Source organism: Alosa pseudoharengus, unplaced genomic scaffold (assembly GCF_046254945.1).
Source record: "Alosa pseudoharengus isolate Yale_2024_CS ecotype anadromous, Long Island Sound unplaced genomic scaffold, YU_APseudo_1.1 YU_APseudo_1.1_scf_5, whole genome shotgun sequence".
Classification (NCBI taxonomy): domain Eukaryota; kingdom Metazoa; phylum Chordata; class Actinopteri; order Clupeiformes; family Clupeidae; genus Alosa; species Alosa pseudoharengus.
Window position 1 is genome coordinate 20,409,956 of NW_027468837.1, and position 24,513 is coordinate 20,434,468.

Genomic DNA, 24,513 nt, shown 5'->3' on the forward strand with positions numbered 1-24,513 from the left:
GGTCTCCCCCAATGTTGACATCATGACTACGGCCTTGAGTTCAGTATAGTGAAAGCTCCCAGAGTCCCAAAAACAAAAGTTCACAGCCAGCAGTCCAATGACAACAAAAAGTCTTCAGTCAAAAATCCAAGTTCCAACAAAAGGTATTTCAGCACAAAAAAAGGATTTTCTAATTCTCAAAAATGCAGGCAGAAGTCAAAATCAAGAGAGCTCAAGATTTAGCAGCACAGAAAAACAGGTACTCACACTGTGTCTCTCAGGAAAACTCAGCAAAGACAAAGAAAAAAACAGGATCTTAAATAGGCCGGTACATCAACCCCAATTATCCAATCATCCAATCACAGAAGAGTTTCCATTAACCAAGGAAAGGGGAGCGAGTAAACAAAACACACAAAGGCAGAATGGCGACATCTTGTGGGCAGGTAAGTACATGGCAGGCACAAAAGTCTGTAGGACTTCACAGTACCCCCCCACCTAAGATCGTGTCCTGGCGATTCCAGGGCGGTCAGGGTGCAGACGATGAAAGTCCCTCACCAAAGCGCGGTCAAGTACGTCCCTGGACGGCACCCAAGACCGCTCCTCCGGACCGTACCCCTCCCAGTCTACGAGGTATTGAAGACCCCCCCTGACACGGCGGGAATCAAGGAGCCGGTTGACAGTGTAGGTGGTCTGGCCGTCGACGAGCCGGGGAGGAGGCGGCGGCCTGGGGGCAGAAAGCAGCGGCGAAGTGACCACCGGACGGAGACGGGAGACGTGGAAGGTCGGGTGGACCTTCATGAAGCGGGGAAGGAGGAGGGTGTAGGCCACAGGATTGACCCGGCGAACCACCTTGAAAGGGCCGATGAAGCGGGGTGCAAGCTTGCGATTCTCCACCCTCAGCGGAAGGTCTCGAGCGGAGAGCCAGACCCTTTGGCCAGGCCTGAAGGTGACCAACCTCCGGTGCCGATTGGACTGCTGCTGGTATTGCTGGGAAGCTTTCAGTAGAGCCTGTCTGGCCATTCTCCAGGTGCGCCGGCATCGCCGCACAAACTGCTGGGCTGACGGCACCCCTGCATCCACCTCCTGCTCGGGAAACAAAGACGGTTGGTAGCCGAATTGACATTCAAAAGGTGACATACCAATGGCAGAGCACTTCAAGGTGTTGTGAGCATATTCCACCCAAGGAAGCTGGGAACACCAGGAGGATGGATTGGCAGATACTACACATCTCAGGGTTGCTTCCAGGTCCTGGTTCAGCCTTTCGGTCTGCCCATTAGATTGGGGGTGGAAGCTAGAGGACAGGCTCACAGTAGCACCCAGGAGTTTGCAGAAGGCTCGCTAGAAGCAGGAGGTAAACTGGGGCCCGCGATCAGAGACAACATCCTGGGGGAGACCAAAAACTCGAAAAACATGGTCACACACAAGTCTAGCAGTTTCACTGGCCGAAGGCAATTTTGGCAAGGGCAAGAAACGACATGCTTTAGAAAATCTATCAATTATGACCAAAATAGTGGTGTTACCTTCTGAGGCTGGTAGGCCAGTGATGAAGTCTAGAGCAGCGTTTCTCAAACTGTGGGTCGCGGAGACATGCCAGGTGGGGCGCGAACTGACGTGAAAAACAGGAGTTTTATATTTATTTTTTTATCTGTAGCCTGGGCCCAGGTAGCACCCGATGCGCAATGGACGCACTGTGTTATTAACAGGGAAGCGCTCGTGTCAAGGCAGCTTAGCTAGTCCCGACCTATATGACATTTTAAACGTTGTTGTGAGAGTGGTGAATTTTATCAAAACCCAGCCCTTAAAAGCACGTCTATTTTCCCGCACTTTGCAAAGAGATGGTAGCTGACCAAAAGGCTGTACTGTTTCACAGCGAGGCAAGGTGGCTTTCCCGAGGTAAAGTGCTGTCGCGCATGTTTGAGCTCCGAGTCGCCTCTTCTTATCGGAAGAGCGCATTTTTGAATCTGCAAGCACGTTCACTAATGAACATTTCTTGACGAAGCTGGCCTATCTTAGCGATATATTTGATATATCTTAGCGATACATTTGAGTTAAATGTCCAGTTACAAGGCAAAGACAAGCACCTACCTCACCTAGCAAATAAGATTACTACATTCACCAAAAAAACTTGAGTATGGGACAGGCGCCTCGATCGCGACAGTATTATGCCTTTGAGATTTCTGAGCGAAATCGCTGAAACGTCTGATTGGGAGCCACTCTTGTGATCCCATGTATTAAACAGTAGGCCTACATCACATCCCTGCAAAGTTTATTTCAAAAATATTTCCCAACCAGCAGTGCTCAGTATGACTGGATTATGGATCCATTTAATGCAGCATGTTGGTATTTCATTGGATATATTGTACAATGCTGTAAAATGGCCTATGCTTCCTAATATGTTGCTGGAAAACAGAAATATGTGTGTTATGTATTTATTTATTATTATATCTGCAGCACCAGCTGATTTTAACTCTGTTGAAGAAGATGTATTTAGAACTTGCCATTATTTCAATAAATTTGACAAGTTTAAGCTTGACCTACCACTTTCTTAGAGCGATGAGGGACAGGTGGGGCTCGAGAATGCCCCCTTGATCAAAGTGGGGAATTAAAGAAAAAGTTTTAGAACCACTGATCTAGATTGTTAACTACCACAGTCACGAATAGGGTCGCGATAGTCTGTCATTTTTAAAAAGTGGGTCCCCAGAAAAAAAGTTTGAGAAACACTGGTCTAGAGAGATGTGTGACCAAGGTCTACGAGGAATGCACAGTGGGTGAAGACCCTGGGGTGCAACTGGCCACATAGGTCTGTACGTCTTTTTTCATATTCGGCCACCAGAAGCGACGTTGAATGAACTCAAGTGTCCTAGAGGATCCAGGATGGGCGGTGAGACGGGAGGCATGGCCCCATTGAATTACTTGTCCACGTGCAGCGAGAGGAACAAACAGGAGGCCTGCAGGGGGAGTGTGAGGGCCAGGATCGTTGTTTAAGGCTTGCTGGACAACAGAGGTGATTTCCCAGGTGCAACAAGTTGGGATCTTGGAATGATTGTCTCCGGGGGGCTGTCTTGGTTGGCTGGCTGGAATAGGCGAGACAGTGCATCAGGTTTGATGTTCTTGGAACCTGGCCGGTAGGAGATTGTGAAACTGAAGCGGTTGAAAAAGAGGGCCCATCGTGCCTGCCGGGGGTTTAACCGTTTAGCCTGTTGGATATATTCCAAGTTCTTATGGTCGGTCCAGACAACAAAAGGGTGATGAGCCCCCTCGAGCCAGTGCCGCCACTCCTCCAAAGCCAGTTTAACAGCAAGGAGTTCCCGGTTGCCGATGTCATAATTCTCTTCAGATGAAGACAACTTCCTTGAGAAAAATGCACAAGGGTGCACTTTGCCATCAGGGGACCTCTGGGACAGTACCGCTCCAACTCCCAACATTAGAGGCATCGACTTCAACAATGAAGGCTCGAGTGGGATCTGGCTGACAGAGGATAGGGGCTGAAGTGAAGCGCTGCTTGAGGTCTTCGAAAGCCTTGTTGGCATCAGGGCACCATGAGAAGGGGGAATTGTCTTTTCGAGTGGCTGCAGAGATGGGGGCAGCGATTTAACTGAAATTGCGTATGAATCTCCTATAGAAATTGGCAAACCCCAGGAATCTCTGTGTCTCTTTGATGGAACTGGGTACTGACCAATCCCTGACAGCTTCCACCTTCTTAGGATCCATCATGATTCTGCCCTCGGAAATGATGTAGCCAAGGAAGGAGACCTTAGGGACATGGAACTCACACTTCTTGGCCTTAGCGAAAAGGTGATTGTTGAGGAGTTGATCGAGAACTAATCGGACATGTTGGATGGGCTCCGGAAGGCTCTTGGAAAAGATCAAAATGTCATCTAAATAAATGAAGACGAATTTGTCCAGCATGTCACAAAGGACATCATTGATGAGAGCTTGGAATACAGCTGGGGCGTTTGTGAGACCAACCGGCATGACCTGATACTCGTAGTGGCCATTAGGGGTGTTGAAAGCAGTTTTCCATTCGTCTCCTTCACGGACACGGACAATATGGTATGCATTACGGAGATCCAGTTTGGTGAATATTGTTGCATCCTGCAAAAGTTCGTAGGCTGAAGACATGAGGGGGAGAGGGTAACGATTTCGCACAGTGATCTTGTTGAGGCCCCTGTAGTCAATACATGGCCTCAGACCTCCATCCTTGCCCACGAAGAAGAAACCTGCCCCAGCCGGTGAAGAAGAGGGTCGGATAAAGCCTGTGGACAGCGCTTCTTTGATGTACTCCTCCATGGCTATGCGTTCTGGCGCAGAGAGGGAAAAGATGCGCCCCCTTGGAGGACAGGTGCCTGGCAGCAGATCAATGGTGCAGTCATAAGATCTGTGAGGCGGTAGAGTCGCTGCTTTCTTTTTGCTGAATACTTCCTTCAGATGATGGTACTCTGGGGGTACTCTGGACAGTTCAGGCGGTGCTCGGGTTGACTCAGGAGCCGTCTGGGTTGACTCGGGAGGAGCTCGGGTTGACTCGGGAGGAGCTCGGGTTGACTCGGGAGAACGAACAGATGATGCACAGGAGCTTGAGACAAGGCAGGTGGTGTGGCACGTAGATCCCCATCCGCGGATAGTGCAGGAACTCCAATCGAGATATGGGTCGTGGCGATTAAGCCAGGGGAATCCCAGGACTACCGGAAACTCAGGAGACTGGATCAAGTGGAATGAAAGATTCTCCTCGTGGTCACCGATCTGCAGATGAATGGTGGAGGTGGTCAATTCAACAAGGCCTGCTCCTAAAGGCCGTCCATCCAGAGCGGTAACAGAAAGAGGAGGATCAAGAGCAGATGTCGGAATCTCCAGGTGTTGTGCGAGAGAGAGATCCATAAAGTTGCCAGCTGCGCCAATCAATGAGTGCCTGTAGAGAATGTGTCTTGTGACCCCAGGATATGTTGAGAGGAGTTAAAAAGCCAGAGGCTGGAAGCTCAGGAGAGGAGTTCACCCCAGTCACAGATCTCCTGGTGCTGGACGGGGCTTGGCTTTTCCCATTAGTTCAGGGCAGGCATTTCGAAAGTGTCCAGGGTTTCCACAGTAAATGCAACAGCGTTCCCTCATATGCCGGTCACGTTCAGCTTGGGACAGCCGAGTGCCACCCAGCTGCATGGGCTCTGGCCCACCATCAGAGGACTGTGGAACAGGGGTGTCATTGACTGGGACCGCATAGGAGTGGAATCTTCTTGGGGCCTTGGTACGCTCCTGGAGTCGGTGGTCCAGACGAATAACCCGGGCAATCAACACTTCAAGGTTTTCAGCCTCTTCCCATGAGGCTAGCTCGTCCTTAATACGGTCTGATAGTCCATGGTAAAATGTTGTGAGCAAGGCCTGCTCTCCCCAACCACTTTCAGCTGCTAGGGTGCGGAACTGGATGGCATAGTCTGTTGCTGACTGGCAAACCTGGCGAAGTTGCAGGAGCTTGTTGGCTGCTGTGCGACCGCTGACGTCAGGTGCGAAGACTTTCATCATCTCCTTGGAGAAAGCCGTGAAAGAGCTTCAAACAGGACTGTTGTTCTCATAGAGTGCGGCCCAGGACAGGTCAAAAGAGTTATGACGTAGGCCACTTGGGAATGATCAGTTGGATAGGCGGCAGGCTGGAGGTCAAAGGACAAGCGGCACTGGGTCAGGAAACCTTTGCATCCCTTGGGATCTCCATTGAACCTCTCTGGAGTTGGCAGGCGGGGTTCACAGCAACCTGGCGAAGTTGCAGGAGCTTGTTGGCTGCTGTGCGACCGCTGACGTCAGGTGCGAAGACTTTCATCATCTCCTTGGAGAAAGCCGTGAAAGAGCTTCAAACAGGACTGTTGTTCTCATAGAGTGCGGCCCAGGACAGGTCAAAAGAGTTATGACGTAGGCCACTTGGGAATGATCAGTTGGATAGGCGGCAGGCTGGAGGTCAAAGGACAAGCGGCACTGGGTCAGGAAACCTTTGCATCCCTTGGGATCTCCATTGAACCTCTCTGGAGTTGGCAGGCGGGGTTCACAGCTGGGCGTGGGGTGAGAAGCTGGTTGCTCGGTGGAGGATGCGGCTGGTAGTGTTGGCCGAGCCAGTTGAAGGGCCTGGTGGATTTCATTCAGCATACCGGCATGTCTTTGCATTTGTGCCCCCCACTGGGATAGGGCTTCTTCATGGCGGCGCATGGTGTCTTCTTGTCTGTTGACAGCTGTCACCAGGTGCTGGAAGGTGATTTCGAAGTTCTGTGCTGGGGCAGAGGCGAGCACTGGCTCCGATATGTCCATAGAATCCGGTTCAGGGAGTGGTACTTTCTCTGCTCCGTCCATTCTTGGCTGAGTTTTTCTGTCAGGAATTTTGTTGGGTGGTCGACCTTGGACAGACATGCAGAGAAGCAATGAGTTCTGATAAGTCTTTACTTTCAAAAACACAGGATACAAGAAATGCAGTTCTTCAGTTCAGTTCAGTTCAGTGAAAGCTCCCAGAGTCCCAAAAACAAAAGTTCACAGCCAGCAGTCCAATGACAACAAAAAGTCTTCAGTCAAAAATCCAAGTTCCAACAAAAGGTATTTCAGCACAAAAATAGGCTTTTCAAATTCTCAAAAATGCAGGCAGAAGTCAACATCAAAACAAGAGCTCAAGATTTAGCAGCACAGAAAAACAGGTACTCACACTGTGTCTCTCAGGAAAACTCAGCAAAGACAAAGAAAAAACCAGGATCTTAAATAGGCCGGTACATCAACCCCAATTATCCAATCATTTATTCATAGAAGAGTTTCCATTAACCAAGGAAAGGGGAGCGAGTAAACAAAACACAGAAAGACAGAATGGCGACATCTTGTGGGTAGGTAAGTACATGGCAGGCACAAAAGTCTGTAGGACTTCACACTGAAGGTCCATAAATGAGCCATTATACTGAAATATGCAATAATTTGCATGCATTTCAAGTACGGAAACCTTAAAAAGTGGACAAAAAACTGGACAAAGTTCAGAATTATTATTTTATCTAATTCATGGATAATTACGGAGCCTAGGAGGTGTCATTGCAAGATATTTTTGTATATCGAGAGAATACTGTGTCTGTGTAGAGCCTCAAGAGGTAGGCTATGTGTAGAATTACAGTTGTCTTGCGTTGTCCTGAATGTACAACTATGTCCACGATGGCACTCCTTCGTTGACCTGCATGTTTCTGACACAGCACCTGTTGAAGTACAATGCAATATGGTCCGAAGCATAGACAGAGGGTTCCGTAAATAAGTGATATGTACAGTAGTGCAATGCGGTAAAGGCATTTTTAACCCTTAAATGTGTAGGGCCTACCGTCACACCGGTATAACGGGAATGTTGGACAATGAACGTTCTAAAGAATATCTGGGCTCATTCAGAGCCTTAAGGCCTATTCACACCAAGAACGATAACGATAACTATAACCATAACGATAAAAGCGTTCACACTGAACAACGATAAACAAAGTCTCTCCTTGTGTTAATGAATGTGACGGTTAAAATTTGATGGGTTCTGATTGGCTATTAGCTTTTTATCGTTCTGAAAATACGCTCTGAAAATGATCCCCAACGATATCGTTCTTCATGTCGTTATCATTATAGTTTATGTGTGAACGTCGTCATTCATATTAACGAGAATAATATCTATTTATAGTTATCGTTATCGTTCTTGGTGTGAATAGGCCTTTAAAAGTCATTCACACCAAGAACGATAACCATAACCATAACGATAAAAGCGTTCACACTGAACAACGATAAACAAAGTCTCTCCTTGTGTTAATGAATTTGAGGGCTACAATTTGATGGGTTCTGATTGGCTATTAGCTTTTGTTCTCAAAATTGCTCTGAAAGTGATTCCCAACGATATCGTTCTTCATGTCGTTATCGTTATAGTTTATGTGTGAACGTTGTCATTCATATTAACGAGAACGATATTTGTTTATAGTTATCGTTCTTGGTGTGAATGACCTTTTATAGATAGATCTCTCTAGGGCTCTGGGTTCATAGAGACCCGAAGTGTGACTGACGGCAGAATCACTGGATCTAAACAAACTTTCAAAGTGGCTTAAATAGCATTGAATGTAGACATGTGGCATCATTTCTAGCTAATAAATTGTAATTTGGTTATGGTTATGGTTATGGATTTAGCAGACGCCTTTGTCCAAAGCGACACATAAATACAAAACAACATAATAATATTTAAAATTGAACAGGGAACAGATTAGAATGTAGGTCAAATATAGTAAGGAGAATAGTTATAGTACACAATAATATCAATTCAATCAAAACAATGGGAAAAAAAGGGGAAAGGCAATAATAAACAATAATGTCCATTCAATCAATAATATAAAAACAATGACATGCTAAGACTACATTAAGGAGAATCTCAATAATAAACAATAATGTTCAATCAAATTAATTAACAGCCCAATTAAAATAAAACAACATTATTCAAACCATAACACATAATCACTTAAACAACTAAGTAAATGTTGAATAGGAATGTCTTTAGACCCCTCTTAAACGACCCAAAACTACCACAGGAACGGAGAGCACTGGGCAATTCATTCCACCAACATGGAACCACTGAAGAAAAGAGTCTGGAATTAGACCCAGTTTTCATGCCTGGTCGACACAACATGCACTCACCAGAAGACCGCAGTGGGCGGTTGGGGATGTAAGGCTTGATTATTAGGGCTGTAACGATACACCAACCTCACGATTCGGTTTGTATCACGATTTTTGACCCACGGTTCGATACAAATCTCGATTTTTCTTTTTTTTTTTTTGGGAGGGGGGGGGGGGGGCTAGACATTTTATTAAATAACATTTTAATAGTCTCCCTTAGAACACCAGAGTATTACAATATAATATATCTATTATTTTATATCCTGATATAAAAATATTTTTCTTAATGACTGATATTTATGACAGCACACTTTATGCAGATTAGGCCTGCTATTTTTTTATTACAACTCTACCTCTTTAATTCAGCTGCCTGGTTGAAGCCTGGAAATATTGTAAACAAAGTAGCATAGTTGGCTAGCTTAGCCTATCATAGTCTACTGATTGGACTGTTCAGTTTCCCCATGTGTGTTTAAGTTTCAAGGTAATACTGTTCTCCTTGGGACAGGCCCTTTTGGGAAACGTTGGTATTGAGATGATCAGTCAACTTCAATGCAAGAGTTTTAAACAAATATGTGCAGCATGCTAATGATGCTAAGCGGATTCAATAGTAATTTAGCTAGTCGTCTTCTATGCGTCCTTGCTTTCACGATTGTGAATTTTTTATTTAAGTCGCGCATGTTCATTGAGCAGGAGAGGGAGGGAGCGCGAGAGAGAGCGGGGCAAGGAGAGGGGGTTTACTTCTATACTGTTTGGTAAAGTTGCACACATAGTCTACAATGAAAGCAAGGAGAGGTATGAAATTAGTATTTATTTATTTGTTTGTTTTTGGACAACGTAGGCTACCGATAAGTAAAGCAGGAGATGTGGCTGCTTATGCGGCCGCGTAAGATGCAAAGCACTGCGTGAAACACTAGAAAGGTGTGTCGCGATTCTGCCTTTTCACACCGCGACACAGTATCGTTGATATGAATGTCGCGATTTCGGTTTCGAATCGTATATCGTTACAGCCCTATTGATTATTGAATTAAAATAACTAGGAGCAGATCTAGTTAGTGTCCTATAGGCCAAAGTGAGAGATTTAAATTTAATTCTGGCTACTATAGGGAGCCAATGGAGAGTAACTAGGAGAGGAGTTACATGTGTCCTTTGACAAGAAAGGAAGAAGGGAGACAGGTCTGTAGTTCTTCACCTCAGTTGGATTAAGTGTACTTTTCTTTAGCAGAGGTGTAACCCTAGCCTGTTTAAAAGAATAAGGAACTATTCCAGAACTGAGTGAAGCATTAAATACATGTGTGACTGCTGGTAGAACAGCGGGTGAGATAGACTGTAGAAGAGTGGACGGGACAGGATCTAATGGGCATGTTGTTGGACGACATCGCTGAAGCAATTGAGAGACTGCCTCCTCATCAAGAGGAGAGAAAGAGTCAAATGATGCGGTCATACTAACACAAGGCAAAGCCCTCCTTATAGGAGCATCAAACTGAGCACTTATTTTAGCAACTTTTTCAGTAAAAAATGTTGCAAAGTCATCTGCTGACAGTGAAGTAGTTGATGGTGGTGGTGGAGGATTGAGAAGAGATTTGAAAGTAGAAAAAAGTTTTCTACTGTCAGTGGCACTCTCAATCTTGCTTTGATAGAATGCCTTTTTTGCAAGTGTAACAGTGGATGAAAAGGATGACAGCAAAGACTGGTAGTTACTAAGATCATTTCCATCTCTGGATTTACGCCATTTCCTCTCAGCAGCTCTAAGTTCCTTTCGTACTGAGACTATACTGTTCGTCAGCCATGGATGACGAGGTTTAGAACGAGTAGGTCTTGAGGAAAGAGGACATGCTGCATTCAGACAAGATCTCTGAGTCTCTGTAGCGTCATTAACCTCCAGTGCCAAGAATGAGCTTGGAGTAGGTAAAGCAGATGTTACTAATGTTGCAAAATGGTCGCTTGAGAGGCTTCTGAGATTACGCCGGAACGAAATTGACGGAGGAGGAGCTGCTGGGTTATCCAGGAGACGCACAGAGAATCTGATAAAGTGATGATCCGATACATGTAATGGATTAACCAAAACGTTGTCTGTATTACAGTTACGTACCAGAATTAAATCAAGATCTTTACCAGCCTTGTGAGTAGGAGGACTGTGGACACGTGTGATATTAAATGAGGAGAGTAAGGACAGGAAGTCAATTGAAGACGAGTTATCCAAATGAATATTAAAATCGCCAAGGATTAATAATGGGCATGCATCCATTGGAATAGCAGACAGTAGAATGTCCAACTCATTCACAAAGTTCCCAAGTTGTCCTGGAGGGCGATAAATAACCACCAAATATAATTTGTATAGCTCAGTTATCATGATGGCATGATATTCAAACGAGTTGTGGACCTAAGCAGGCAGCAACTGTGTAAACCTCCAATCATCAGAGACGAGAAAGCCTGTCCCGCCTCCTCTACCAGACGAACGACTTGTATGTGAAAAAGCATAATTGGTCGACAACGCTGCAGGTGTGGCAGTATTCTCTGGCCTAATCCACGTCTCTGTAAGCGCAAGCAATTGAAGCGATAACTGTGAGGCCAGAGCAGGAATGAAGTCCGCTTTATTCACTGCAGATTGGCAATTCCACAACCCTACAGAAAAAGTAGGACAAGCTTGCTGAACTGATTGTTGCCTTTCAACACCAGTGCGCTTATTAACCTGACCGGATACAGGGATATGTTGAAGGCACATTATTAGAAGGATTGTCAGCTAACAAGACAAGGTGAGACAAGAGTGAAACTTATCTGAGAGGTGCCTTGCTTGTGTCCTTGCTCGGTGGACTCGTCGCAGGTAGACTCGATTCGTCTTGACATGAGTAAGTCTTCACACAAGGACGGCTGCACACGAGCGCTGACGCTCCAGCACAATAAACACTTTAAATGCTAGTCCTAATTGATCACGCGGAAAACCACCCCCTCTAAAAACTCACGACACCAAGGCCAGTCTAAGCGCAATTAAACAGACAGCCGTAATGAAAACAAAATCAACTACCACTACCCACTACCATAGACAGTAAAAGAAATGGACGAACAGACTCCGTCGTTTTCAATGGGAGGGCACTGAGTCAAATAGAACGATTTTTCAGTTGGTCCCCCCAGTACTGCGCAGACTCACACTTAACTTCGTGACGTTAGCCATATAACTGAATCTTGTAACTCATATGATAGATACACAGAAATTCTTCTCACACTTCATTCGCCTTCAAAGTCATCAAAGTTAAACATTTATTTATGTATTATTATTAATATCATCCTCACCAAGTCGTGTTAATGTTGAAGCTACCATATATGATCATCTTCAAAAACAGTCATGCTAAAACAAAACAAAAAAGTTATAGCACTTTTCCGACCTACGGTCAATCCATCGAAAACCTCTGAAATGATTAGTGCCGTTTTTTTTAAAATTAGGTTTACTTTTTTATTATTATTAGGTTGCCTCTGTGTAAAGCTTTACCTTAACATACGGTCGTGTATGCTAGGTTTTGCTTATGAGTTACCGTCATAGACAGTAAGGTGGACTGAGCTTCTTATCCAAACAATACGGTTATCTCCCTACCGCGAAAGAGAGATTACGTCAAAGCTAGCTTCCCTCCAACTGAACAAGCTAACCATTCTTCTTACGGGTAACCAACGTTACGGACGAGGTAGTGGAGTCTGTTTTGCCTTTGTAGTGTTTATGTGGATTACACAGAAGCTACAATATCGGCACAGGATATATGTTATATGAAGTTATGGTATTTCAAAAAAATCCTAGAATGAATGGACTTCTATGGGAGTTAGAAGAGAGGTGGTCCCTCCAGCCTAGTGGTGTGTCGTTCGTGAACGAGCCGGCTCTATGTGCCGGCACTTTTAAATGAACGATGGGTGCCGGCTCACTTCTGGGAGCCGTCCGTGGCTTTTGAGTGGGCATGTCTAGAACGTTGATATGTGGTTAAAAGCTGAAATGTTTAGCTTTTCTCAATGGTAATCTTCCTTAAAGGATTGATTTGATTTTTAGGGATGTACCAAAGATCCTTAATATACCGATTGCAATTTTTAAAAAAAAATCTGTTTTATGTTTAGTAAGTAATTAGCCTACATTAAATGCATTGCCATTAATATGTTAATATTTAGAAGTAGGCTATTTTATATTCTGTGAATAAAGCTCAAAACATTTCACTTTATTTTCAATTTAAAGGCTACACTTAGGCCCTGTTTTAAGCCCAACACTAATTAGGTGTCTGTCACTTAGTTTTATTATCACCATCGTAGACCCAGAGGAAATTAGGCCTAGTTGTGCCAACACTCAGGCAGTTCTGGATGATTTGATATCATAACAGTAAATAAATATGCAAAAAGGTTGGACGCAAATATATCTTCCATTGATAATTAAGGATATTGTGTTTTGCCATTTCTAGTTGGCACATCCCTTTGATGTTTTCTTCATTATAAATTCATGTTCAGAAGGAGATCAATGGCGTGCTCAATCCTTTACTATCCTTTTCGGATAGTTCATGTCTTGACTTTTGTAGCCTAATTGATAGGCTATGCAAGATGATTATGATGACTTTTAATTGATGTTTTAATAGCCTAAGCATTAAATAAATACATGTTTTCACAGCATCCAATGTAGTGTTTAATTATTGTAATGATTTCAATTAAAGTGAAGTAGCCTACAAATCAATGAATTATCATTTATTCTACAGGTTATTAATTTTTTTTTAGAGAGCCGTATGAGAGCCGAAAGAGCCGGCTCTCATTGCTGAGCTGAGCCAAATGAACTGGCTCATTAAGATGAGCCGTAATTCCCATCACTACTCCAGCCTACGTCGATTCTTCTACTTCCGGGAATTCGCCTGCCCCCTTGCCCACTACGGCTAATAACTAGTTTACCAACTTGTAACTATGACAACTACATAAACAAATCCCTTAACAACACGAGACTCCCATACAATTATTATAAAACTTACAGCAAACGTGCGGACACAGATCCAGAAAAAACACGAGTTGAGTTCAGTAAAGCTAACGTTAAGAATCTACTTAGTCTAGCTACACTTAAAAACACCACCCCCTCTAAAAACTCACGACACCAAGGCCAGTCTAAGCGCAATTAAACAGACAGCCTTAATGAAAACAAAATCAACTACCACTACCCACTACGGTTAATAACTAGTTTACCAACTTGTAACTATGACAACTACATAAACAAATCCCTTAACAACACGAGACTCCCATACAATTATTATAAAACTATAAATGTATTGTAATTATGTAGGCTATAGCCATTTAAACGTGCTTTACCTGCTAGGCAGCAGCTTAGCCACATAACACGGATTCCCTGACAGGTGTAATAGAAACAAAATTCCAGTGGATATTTCACGTCTTCTCACAGACTGGTGGCTGTTAAGAGTGACGTTTTTTGCCAAAAAAATAAAGCCAAAACACGTCCGTGATTTTAAGGATTTTAACCGCATGCTGTGAAGTTACATGCAGGTAGGGTTACCACACGTTCTGGTTTTCCCGGGATTGTTCTCTTTTTTTAATGTCTGTCCCAGAAAATTGATTATCTTTCCCGGGACACCAAATGTTTTTTTGGTGCAAAGGCACTTCTATTTTTTTAAAGTATTCCCTAGTTTTACTTTCAATAAAACCGTTCTGCTCCTCCTAGCCTACTATTTTTTTTTAAGTTATCTTGATTGTATCCTGCTGTTGGAGGCAGGCATGCGCTTGATCGCTTGATTGGTTGTAATAGACCTCTGAAGTTCACCTACCAAAACGGCCATCTTTGCCCATTTAAGGAGATCCGGTTGTTAATTGAAGCTAACTACCTATGGCAAGTTGCATTGCAAGTTAGCTCTGGGGTAGCAATAATCTAAGTGTGCAGCCTTCACGTACCAGAGATCACAGTATCCACTCGAAGGCAGAGGACAAAAGTGTGTTCAGGAAAACGTCTGCATTTCAGACTTTTTCATCGCCGCGAGAGTTTAAAAGATGCGATAATTCAAAATCCCCATGTTATTTTCCCATAGGAATAGCCCAGTGGCGGAGCTAGGGGGTGGCTTAGGGGGCTTAAGCCCCGAATCTTTTTTCAAAAGCCCCGAATCTTTTTTTAGTGTTTTAAATTCCCGGCAATTCTTATTTCCAATATAACTTCCCCTCGGTTTCTCTATAAATGTCACAAAATGCTCTATTACTGGAGAAATATATCCCTTATTTTCAAAGCCCAATATTGAAAAATAATTTGACTTGCTACACGATCTATGCAGGTCTCTGGGCTATCCGCTATGGTGATTTCAATGGTTAGATTGATTTGTTTAGATCCAGTGAAAATGCTGCCTTGACAACGATACGTCATGGCTTCGGTGTTCCAAAAAGCCTCTGTCAGAAGTCTGTCACTTTTACAGTCTGTGATAAAACACTTTGTGTACATGTTGTTGAAACGTTATGGATATTAGAAAGTTTTTCAAAAGACCACCCAGCTCCGTTCAAGCAACAGCATCGCCCAGTGAACTGACGGATAGTGTTGTTTCAGGTTGGTGATTTCACGTTAAGAGCTTTCAGTCAGTTAGGCAGGCTAACGTTAGGCTACTTGGCTAGCTCCCTAAATGCTTAACGTTAACGTTAAATGTCCTCGTTCGTCGGCGGAAAAGGCAAATTCAGTACTCTCATAGGCTAGCTAAGCCTACTGCAGAATAAGAAATTCCAGCTCCCAAAACAAAGTGATCCTCGTCTTGTAGCTAATAAATTAGGCTACACTGTTTTGAAATGTCAGAAAAACCCATTAACAGTTATCTGCCCATGTCAACTTTTCAGTGTCATATGTTGCACAAAAGAATGTTAACTGTTAGCCTACCTTAAAACCTTGTTGATATCCTATCCACCACCACAGATCTTATAATCCAAGAGTCCACATAAATATAAAAGTCATGTTATGTTGTTTTGGCTGCCTAACTAATTATTAACTAAAAAAAAAAAACATTACAATGATATATTGAGAGGAAAGGGCCCTTTCCATAAGTGTGCTAATCAAGCACCATGCAGTCTGCATTCATAATCTAGGTGCTTGATTTTATGCACCTGTGTAAAGGGACCTGATGAAACCTATGAATAATCTTGCTAAATTACAAAATTAATATAATTTAGAAACGCCTATGTCAAGATGATAATGCATTCCTTCTAAAATACCCTTGTATCATGATGACTGGCCATACTGTAAAATATATCATAATATTATGTATATTATAGTATAAGATACTCTATATATTTGTCACACAGATGAGATCAGGGAAGAGGAAGAAGGAGAATAGCAATAATAAACAATAATGTCATATCAAACAATAGCCTAATGAAAATAAACAAATACTATAATATACAAACCATAAGAAACGCTTAATTAACTAAGTGCTAAACAGATATGAACAGATATTGCCTCTTGAAAGACCCAAAACTATAATTTTACACAGTGTAGTGCCAGTCAGATACCTTGAATCTGTTGAATGTTAGTTTCACATTTTTTAAGTCTCAATGTGTCCATTAGTTTACACAAAATTCACTAGAAGTCATTATTTAAGGGGTTATTTTAAAAAAAAATTAAATGGGCTAAGCCCCGAATGTTTACAATGTCTGGCTCCGCCCCTGGAATAGCCAGATACCGGATGTCAAAGATGGCTGCTTTTTTGTAGGCGAACTTCAGAGGTCTATGCAGACCTGCGAAACGAAAGTTTACCTTAACCATCAGCATCACCTAACAACTATACTGGCCGCGCGCAGCAAGCATGTCCAAGAGAGTGAGTGCGTGCGGGTAGGCAACAGATTGGAGAGGGTAGCCTAGTACAAAAAAGAAATTTCGGTTCGATTTGGTTTGATAAAATGGGGCGCGAGACAGAGGAGGATATAGGGCTACAATCAAAGTCAGGGCCAGCGGCGAAGATAAAGAAATACACAGTAGGCCTACGCCGACAGGGTGAAAATGGGTAACTTTTCGGAGTGGATAAGCTAACAACTTAATATTATGAATAGTATTGTTAATGTTTTATGGATTAGCCTTATATCTTAAGAGCTGGTGAATGGGCATTATAAGAACCGTTTAGACTTTAGCAACCTTAAAGTGACAATGAATGCACCATTTATAGTTTGCAGCATTTGTTAAATAATTATTATTTAAAACCAGTAATAGGCATAATTAAAGGCATTTAGCATTAATCAAAATCATAATTGTTTTTTTGTTTTTTTTGGGGCGGGGCGGCAATAAATGTCCCGGATTTTCACAAATCAAATGTGGCAACCCTACATGCAGGTCTCTTTTACAGAGGAAACCCATGCTAAAATAAAACTCTGTAGTCACGAATTTAATTGTGTTGGTATGAATATATGTTGTAATATGTGATTCCTACAGTGTAAAAAAATATACTCTTAGAAACGTTGTAAAACGATTGAAATATATTAAGAAAGCCACCGCTATGGTGATTTCTAATGGTACAGTAGATTGATTTGTTTAGATCCAGTGAAATCGCTGCCTTGACAACGCTACGTCATATGGCTTCGGTTTTAGAACCTTGAATTGTTGCGGAACGGAATCTTATGTTAGAATGTTCAAAAAACCACACCCTTAATTAAAAGGTATAATGAAGTATGAATTTATGCAACAAAAAAAAAAAAAACATTTAGAGTATTGAAATTTAGACATTAAACGTCATACTAAATTAAACTTTCAGCAGACCCATTGTATTTTCCCCATGTATTTCAAAACCACAGCTTCCTTGACATTTCCAGCTGCTTTGCCCTAAAGAATCACATTTGTGTTTTAAGTATATAAGTATATATACTCTTTTGATCCCGTGAGGGAAATTTGGTCTCTGCATTTATCCCAATCCGTGAATTAGTGAAACACAAACAGCACACAGTGTACACACAGTGAGGTGAAGCACACACTAATCCCGGCGCAGTGAGCTGCCTGCATTAACAGCGGCGCTCGAGGAGCAGTGAGGGGTTAGGTGCCTTGCTCAAGGGCTGACTTCAGCCGTGCCTACTGGTCGGGGTTCAAACCGGCAACCCTCCGGTTACAGGTCCGAAGTGCTAACCAGTAGGCCACGGCTGCCCCTTTTATGTATAATATAGCGTACACTATCTTGATTGACTTGATTGAACGGAGGAAATTGTCAGTACATGTGCTTGTTGGTCACATGGTGACCTGTGCATAACTTACAGCTAAAGTGTGCAAAATTAGATTTATGAGCGTCTATTGCAATAGGCATCAATCCATTATTGTTTAAGAAGCTTTCCATTTATTGCTATGAGATTTAATGTTTAGTTGTCAGATGTGGTAGGGACATGTCAAAGGTCACTCAAGTTAATTCTTGCTATAATGTTCGATTGATTTTTCACTTCTGCACATCATGTTAATATAAATATATTCACTGGCTAGGTTTCTATGTATTTTTCATAGTTGTTACATTTTATAGAGCATTGGCCACTACTAATGGCATTCAGCCCCCTTTCCAGGAGAAAATGCATTCATGGAAGGAGGGTGACTGAAGCATTTTTACCTGGAGACTCAGTATACATATGCTTAAATGCTAGGCATGAAGTGTAGAGCATGATTAATGATGTTGCCAAACTGACATCAGTGTGGTCTAAGATTCCTCACTGATATTCCTCTTGCTCAGTGTGGTGTCTGGTATATGTTGTCATTCTGTCAATCTTGTGTGAGAAATGGTTTTGCCTGTACCCACAACTATAAGCAGGGATGGATTACTAAATAGACCTACCGGGTCCAAGGGCTCAGGGGGCCCTGAAGTTCAAGTCATTACTATGTTCTCCACCCCTGCTATCTAAATAGGGCCCCTCAGTCAAATAAGATGGGTTATGTTGCGATATGTCATAGGGCCCCTCAATCATATATGATTTCTGTTATTCACCCCTGATATTTGAATGGGGCCCCCAGTCAAATAACACAGTTCACACTATGTGTGATAATCATGCTTGTAATTGCCATCTTTTTTCACAGCAAGATGCCTTGAATCTGTTGATGGTTATCTCAATCTGTATGTCTCAATCTGTCCATTTCTTTCCACAAAACTTACATAGCATAATTTAAGGGATTCTTACAGGGGGTGGGGGTGCATGGCCCCGGACCCCCCTACCATTGCTGTGTTATTAACTTCCTCAGTTGGGAAGGGGGGCCAATTTGTGCCCAGAGGCCAGTGGCTCAAAATCCATCCATGACTATAAGGCAAATTCATAAATGAAGATATATTCTGCTATTACTGGGAATAGCTTTGCCATAATTGGACTTAATGTACTGTAGCTCATATTCATTGTAAATGAATAATACAAAATACAACAAAATACTGTTATGTGAGACATTTGTCATATTGGTTTACATGTCTCATATTAAATATGTATGTCACCATTAATGACATAGTAATTATATTATATGGTACATATAGCTGTCACTATTTACCCTTGCATAATGTGTCTGAATGGTTTGACCTGCCATTTTGATGTGTAGATATATGAAAAGTGTATTTTAAGGGAAAATATGACTTAACTGCTTCCATGTAACATAGAGGGAAAAATTACATGATGGACTCTCCTGCTTACGTAAGACAGTCACAGCTGAAATAGCTGTGGGGCTTGACAATGTGATTACCTAAACATCAGAAAAGGCATCTTGCCACAGCAAAAGTGATTTATTGCCACGTAACGAGTTGGCAAGTGCTTTCCCCACTCATTCAGCCTCTGCAGTGGCAATTTGAACTGTGTTTGACCTGTACGCACTGTCCTCAGCCTGCCTGCAAACTGAACCCTCCAGAGCTCCTCTGAGGGGATGAAAGGCGGGGAGCGCTCTCAGCACTAAAGCCCTTTGCCTGGGTGTTGGGCCCCACACTCTCCCCTCCTCTCTGCCTGTGCTCTCTCTCTCTCTCTCGCTCACGCTCTTGTTCGCAGATCCATCTGGTGTGTCCGGCGGCAGACGGCATGGTACCCCGCGGCCAGATCCTGTCTTGGTTAGCAGCGCCGGGCCAGCCGCAGCTCCAGCTCACCTGACTCGCAGGTTTGTCTGCGCTGGGGGCAATTAATCCAAGTGGATCTAAACCGATTGGCAAGCACAGAGCTGTTGCACGGGCAACAAACGACGCCGACGCAGTAGCACTCTCACACTGCACACGAAGAGTGATAATAAAGGCTGTTAGAGGGCTGATTAAAATGTCCCAGGCTTGATTTGTACAATTTCATTTCCCAGCATTGCTGTTCCAAAATAAGCTAATCAAAACATGCCTCAAGCTTCATTACACAGCATAGTGTTTGTGAAATACAAGACTGATTGAAAATAATAATAAGAGAATGATAATAATTTCATAACGGTAATGGTTTGATGGTTAGTGTAGCCTAATAATTCCGGAAAATGCCTAGAATTCTGGATCAACAACGTTGACATGCTTTCTCTTGCTTCACACACTTTTACTGCAACAAATTACATCATCTCTGTGTCCGCAACAAAGTGAGAGCGAGAGAGAGAGAGAGTAAAAGGTAGTAGATCCGTCATGAACAAATGGAACATGCAGACCATGTTGGGCGAGTGAATAAAGTGAAGCCTGTTATGCTAAATGACTGTGTCATCGCCACTCTATATTTAGCTGAGGCACAATGGCCGACTCTTGCCTAGTGACCCTGCCATCTGCCATCACGCAGAGACACAAAATGGCAACCCAGAGGTAGCCAGGCAGGTAATTCAAGGTTACTGCCAGCCAACTGCTTCCTTCTGACCCCCGTCACGCACAGATACACTCCCAGCACAGTCGTTCCGAGTGGTCCCTCTCCATCTCCCCACCGCCTCAGGGCACTGCCGCACCTCTCGTGGGGTAGTCGCACGCCCCCGTGTTGGGTGGCGACTCGCTCACCACCGCCATGAGGAAACAACACGTTCTGGGATCCAGGAGGGTGACGAAACGAGAGCCAATCACACCACTGGTGCGAACGAGCCAATCTGTACGGTAGGTCGCTCAGTGTCTCCCTCCATACAGCCTGAGTTGCAATAATGTCTCTGCTTTTCAACTGCCTCTCTCCACCTCTCGAAATTCCTTTAAAGTATCAAAAGGTCCAGCTGTCGGAGACTAGATGCAGTTTTTGACATGAAAGGTTTTGCAAGATGGAGGGAAGCTGTTATTACTAGAAACACTAAATGGGACATATCCAGTCCCGAATAGCATAAGGATGCACAGGCAATGCCTCAGCCCTCTGACAGTGATGATAGGGGAGGCCGAGAGAAGCATAGCCACGCATGACTACGTGTAATGGCTGTGTGATAAAACTATAGAGCTCGGTGCTCAGTTCAGATGATGAGTCCATTTTTTCACCCACATCTACTTGTTTTTCAAGCCTTGCTAAAGCTTTTCTCCTTATAGTCTGTGACGGCTGATTACTTCACCTCTCTGTGTTGTAGATAATCTTTGAATCTGTGGAAATTACAGCCAAGCACAGATCACTCAAAACAAAGATGTCTAATTCAGACAGACAGATGAAATGCCCCTGATTATAATGAGTGTGTGTGTGTGTGTCTGTGTATGGTTGAATGTCTGAGTGTGTGTGGGAGTGGGACTGTATATGTTTGTGTGTGTGTGTGTGTGTGTGCGTGCATGCATTCCATATGTGTGTTAAGAGCCATAGCAGACATATGTCTCGTCCTGATTATGAGCCGTCTCTGCTTCCTCCCGCACGCACACCCACCAGCTCTCAATGAGGCATCACATCCCATTCTCCTCACAGAGAGGCTGAGAAGGAACAGATACGCTGGTGTTTTTGTTTGAGCCGCCAGCAGGCGAAAACTTTGAAGGGGGGGGGGGGGTGGGGGAATCCGAGTGAAGGAGGTGTCATCACCGCTGGCTGTGTCGGTCGCACACAGGAGAGAGGTACAAGCTCTGAACGTCACGCTCCTTTCTCTCGGGGATTAGCTCCTAAAGAGCCGAGGGAAGAGCTCCCGGATTCAAACACAAGCCCATCCCCACCCCCGGCCAACCTTTTCTATTTTTCCTCTAAACACCAAAGCTGTAACTACAAGCAGGGAGAAAGAGTTGGAAAATGATGCCATTGTTGCGATAAATGTCCAGAGATGCAATGAAGGAATTAAGTGATGCATGATATTGGCAACAACTCCGAATTCCAAATCACTACCTAACAGTCAGGGATGCAACAGACAGGAGTGTTTAAAATCTGTCTAGAAAGTTCTGAAGTAGTTTCTTCAAAGGCCCTGAAGTTTAGTTTAGACCTGTTGTCAAGGCACAGGAGTCGTGGATTAGGCTCAATCAGTGCTTGGTGAGGTTTCCTGAATTCTCGCTTTGAAAGAACAGTCGGCTCAGAAGATTCTCTCATATTTCAACGAAATCTCATTATCTGAAAATGTCATTTCAGTATGTGAACACATTAATTAGGCACTTCAAGAATCTGGTGTCATTTTAGCAATTGAGATAAGCAGTGCTATCTAATAGCATTAAACCATGTGATCAATTCAACTTAAACACACTCTGTCAGTGACATTTTTCTTTCATTTTTCTTTCTTCTGTTTTGCTGGAGGCTACTAATTACCTTCCGTTAATTTACAGCAAATTGCAACATGTAACATTTTGCTGCTCAGATATTAGAATTTTATTATTAAAGCATCTTATGCTGTTATTAAAATGGCCTTTATGCAGATAGGAACTGTGTGTCTATGAAGTCTTTGTTTTAAATGAAGAGCCCACCATATATAATGATGAAAACATGCTCAGTGCTGCAGTGCATTAAACTGGTCACAGGCCCCAGCTCTCGTGCAACATCCAAATACGTCCCAGACATGTGGTCATTATTAGTGTCTAAGCTCAGACCTTGGTGCCGTGCTTACCTCCACACTTTCAGCCTCTTTGCCGCACAAACAGCACGCATCTGCGGGGGGAGCTGGACAGAGGTGGAGGAGGGTGGTGGTGGTGGGGGGGGGGGATGTCGGAGGGGCAGAGGATCACGTGACTGCTGCCGAGCATCACACAGAATCTCCCCTGTGTGCCCACCTCGCCTCGCCTCGTGCTCAGAAGGCCCTGTCCCTCTTTTGGCCGTTCCTCTTTCTGGCCCTCTGTGTTTGGCTGTGACCAGCTGCTCCGAGGCTCGGCTGAGGAAGCCCTGTGTGTGAGCGAGAATGAGGGCGAGAGAGGGGTGCTTTTCTCCGTCACCTCGCTCTCCCCCATCAGTACATTTCCATCCTCCTTTTCTCTCATTGTCCAGTGGCCTCTAAAAGCAGAGACTTATTGTGTGTGATTGATTTTAGTGTTCACTTACCAAATCCTTCCTGTTGCTGCCAGTAATTTCAAAGTTATTATGGGTTTTGTTTATCAGTTTCTTTGATTAAACTGCTACAGTTTATCAGGGCTAAAACTAAGTACTGACATTGAAAAATCTTTACACATTCACAGACCATGCTGTTAGCAGTCCTGCTGCCAATGTGCCAGGACAAGGCGTTCACATACTTGGCTTGACTGACGCAAATGATTCTGTTTAGCTCTGTAATGGGAAGGAATTCAATTTACAAACATCTCATTCATGCAAAAGCGTCGGCCTTGGCAGATAGACAGGGTTTAAAAACATTTTAAATTTTTTTTTAAAAAAGCCTTTATGATAATTGTGCTGATTTCAGCCTAGATTCATTTACATTTTTATAAGCATTTTAAAAAATATTTCGTCATATGAGCCCATACATTAAGTGCTGCGTTTCTCTCGTCACACAGCAGCGCCGACCATTCTCTTATCAACATGTTAAAAAGCTACTGAAGTGTGCATTGACTGAACAAGTCACTGTTTGAAGCCGATGCCAAGTAAATGAGGGATCAATTGTGCATTGTTTGTCCTTGAAGAAGTGTGATAAGACACAGGACAATCTCTCTTTGGAGATTCCTGAGCAAACTGAATGTTGTGGGGCCACAAGCACTTTGAGGATAAATGGATATCGCCAAGCGACAGGCATTTATATACAGTACCCTTGCCGATCAAACAGCATTTAATCTAACACCACTTATTAAAATGACCTGTGATATTACATACTTGCAAGTATAAATGTCCTATTTGTTGTCATTTCAGAGGAAGGATAATGAAATGCCTTTTATGCTGATGCATATGCATATTTGGAAAAAAAATACACAACACATTGTTCAGTAACAATATGCAACTTTAGAGTAAATCTCTGAGAAAGATTGTATCTAAATCTTTGTTGTTAAATGCAAATAATATATGAGTCTTTATATGTCTTTATGTTATTTATAACAATTGCTCTGATTAGCAACATTTAGCTGAATTTAAATGAGTCTATTATGTTTATCTATTCCATGTGTTGAAAAGCCAAGGTTTTGTGATTGTATTGATGTCCTTGAATCTGCACAGTTTTTATATGCATTATAATGCTTTTTTCCCCCAAACACATCTTTACACACTCTTAGGCTGGATTTATCATACTTTTGCATGTCTTCCATTCAGCCTGGTGAGATGAGTGAAAGGAGTGAAGAGAAAAAGAGAGGAGGAGAGGAGTGAGAGATGGAGAGAGGAGGAGAGGAGGGTGGAGAGCTTGCAGAAGGTGTGGCTGGAGGGTGCCTTTGCTCAGAGCCAGTGCCAGTGTGTCTTCGCTCTAATTGGCCACGGGCATGTGATAGACATGCAGCCGCATCCCGCCCCCTTCCCCGCGCCGCTCCTGGTGGTGTTGCATGTGGCCAAGTGCAGCAGGCAGTTTGTGAAGTCGGTCGCGGAGTGCTGCGAATTCCTGCTCGAGCCGCCACCACTCTGCAACACTGGCAAAGAGAAAGCCTGAGGAGAGAAGGAGCGAGTGAGAGGGAGAGAGAGAGAGAGAGAGAGAGAGAGAGAGAGAGAGAGAGAGAGCGTGACTGA

General features: G+C 43.5%; 1 pseudogene; it reads right to left on the reverse strand.

The window, feature by feature from the left end:
* Positions 1-4,974: 4,974 nt before the first annotated feature.
* LOC143104843 (uncharacterized) lies at positions 4,975-11,361 on the reverse strand (annotated as a pseudogene).
* Positions 11,362-24,513: the final 13,152 nt, after the last annotated feature.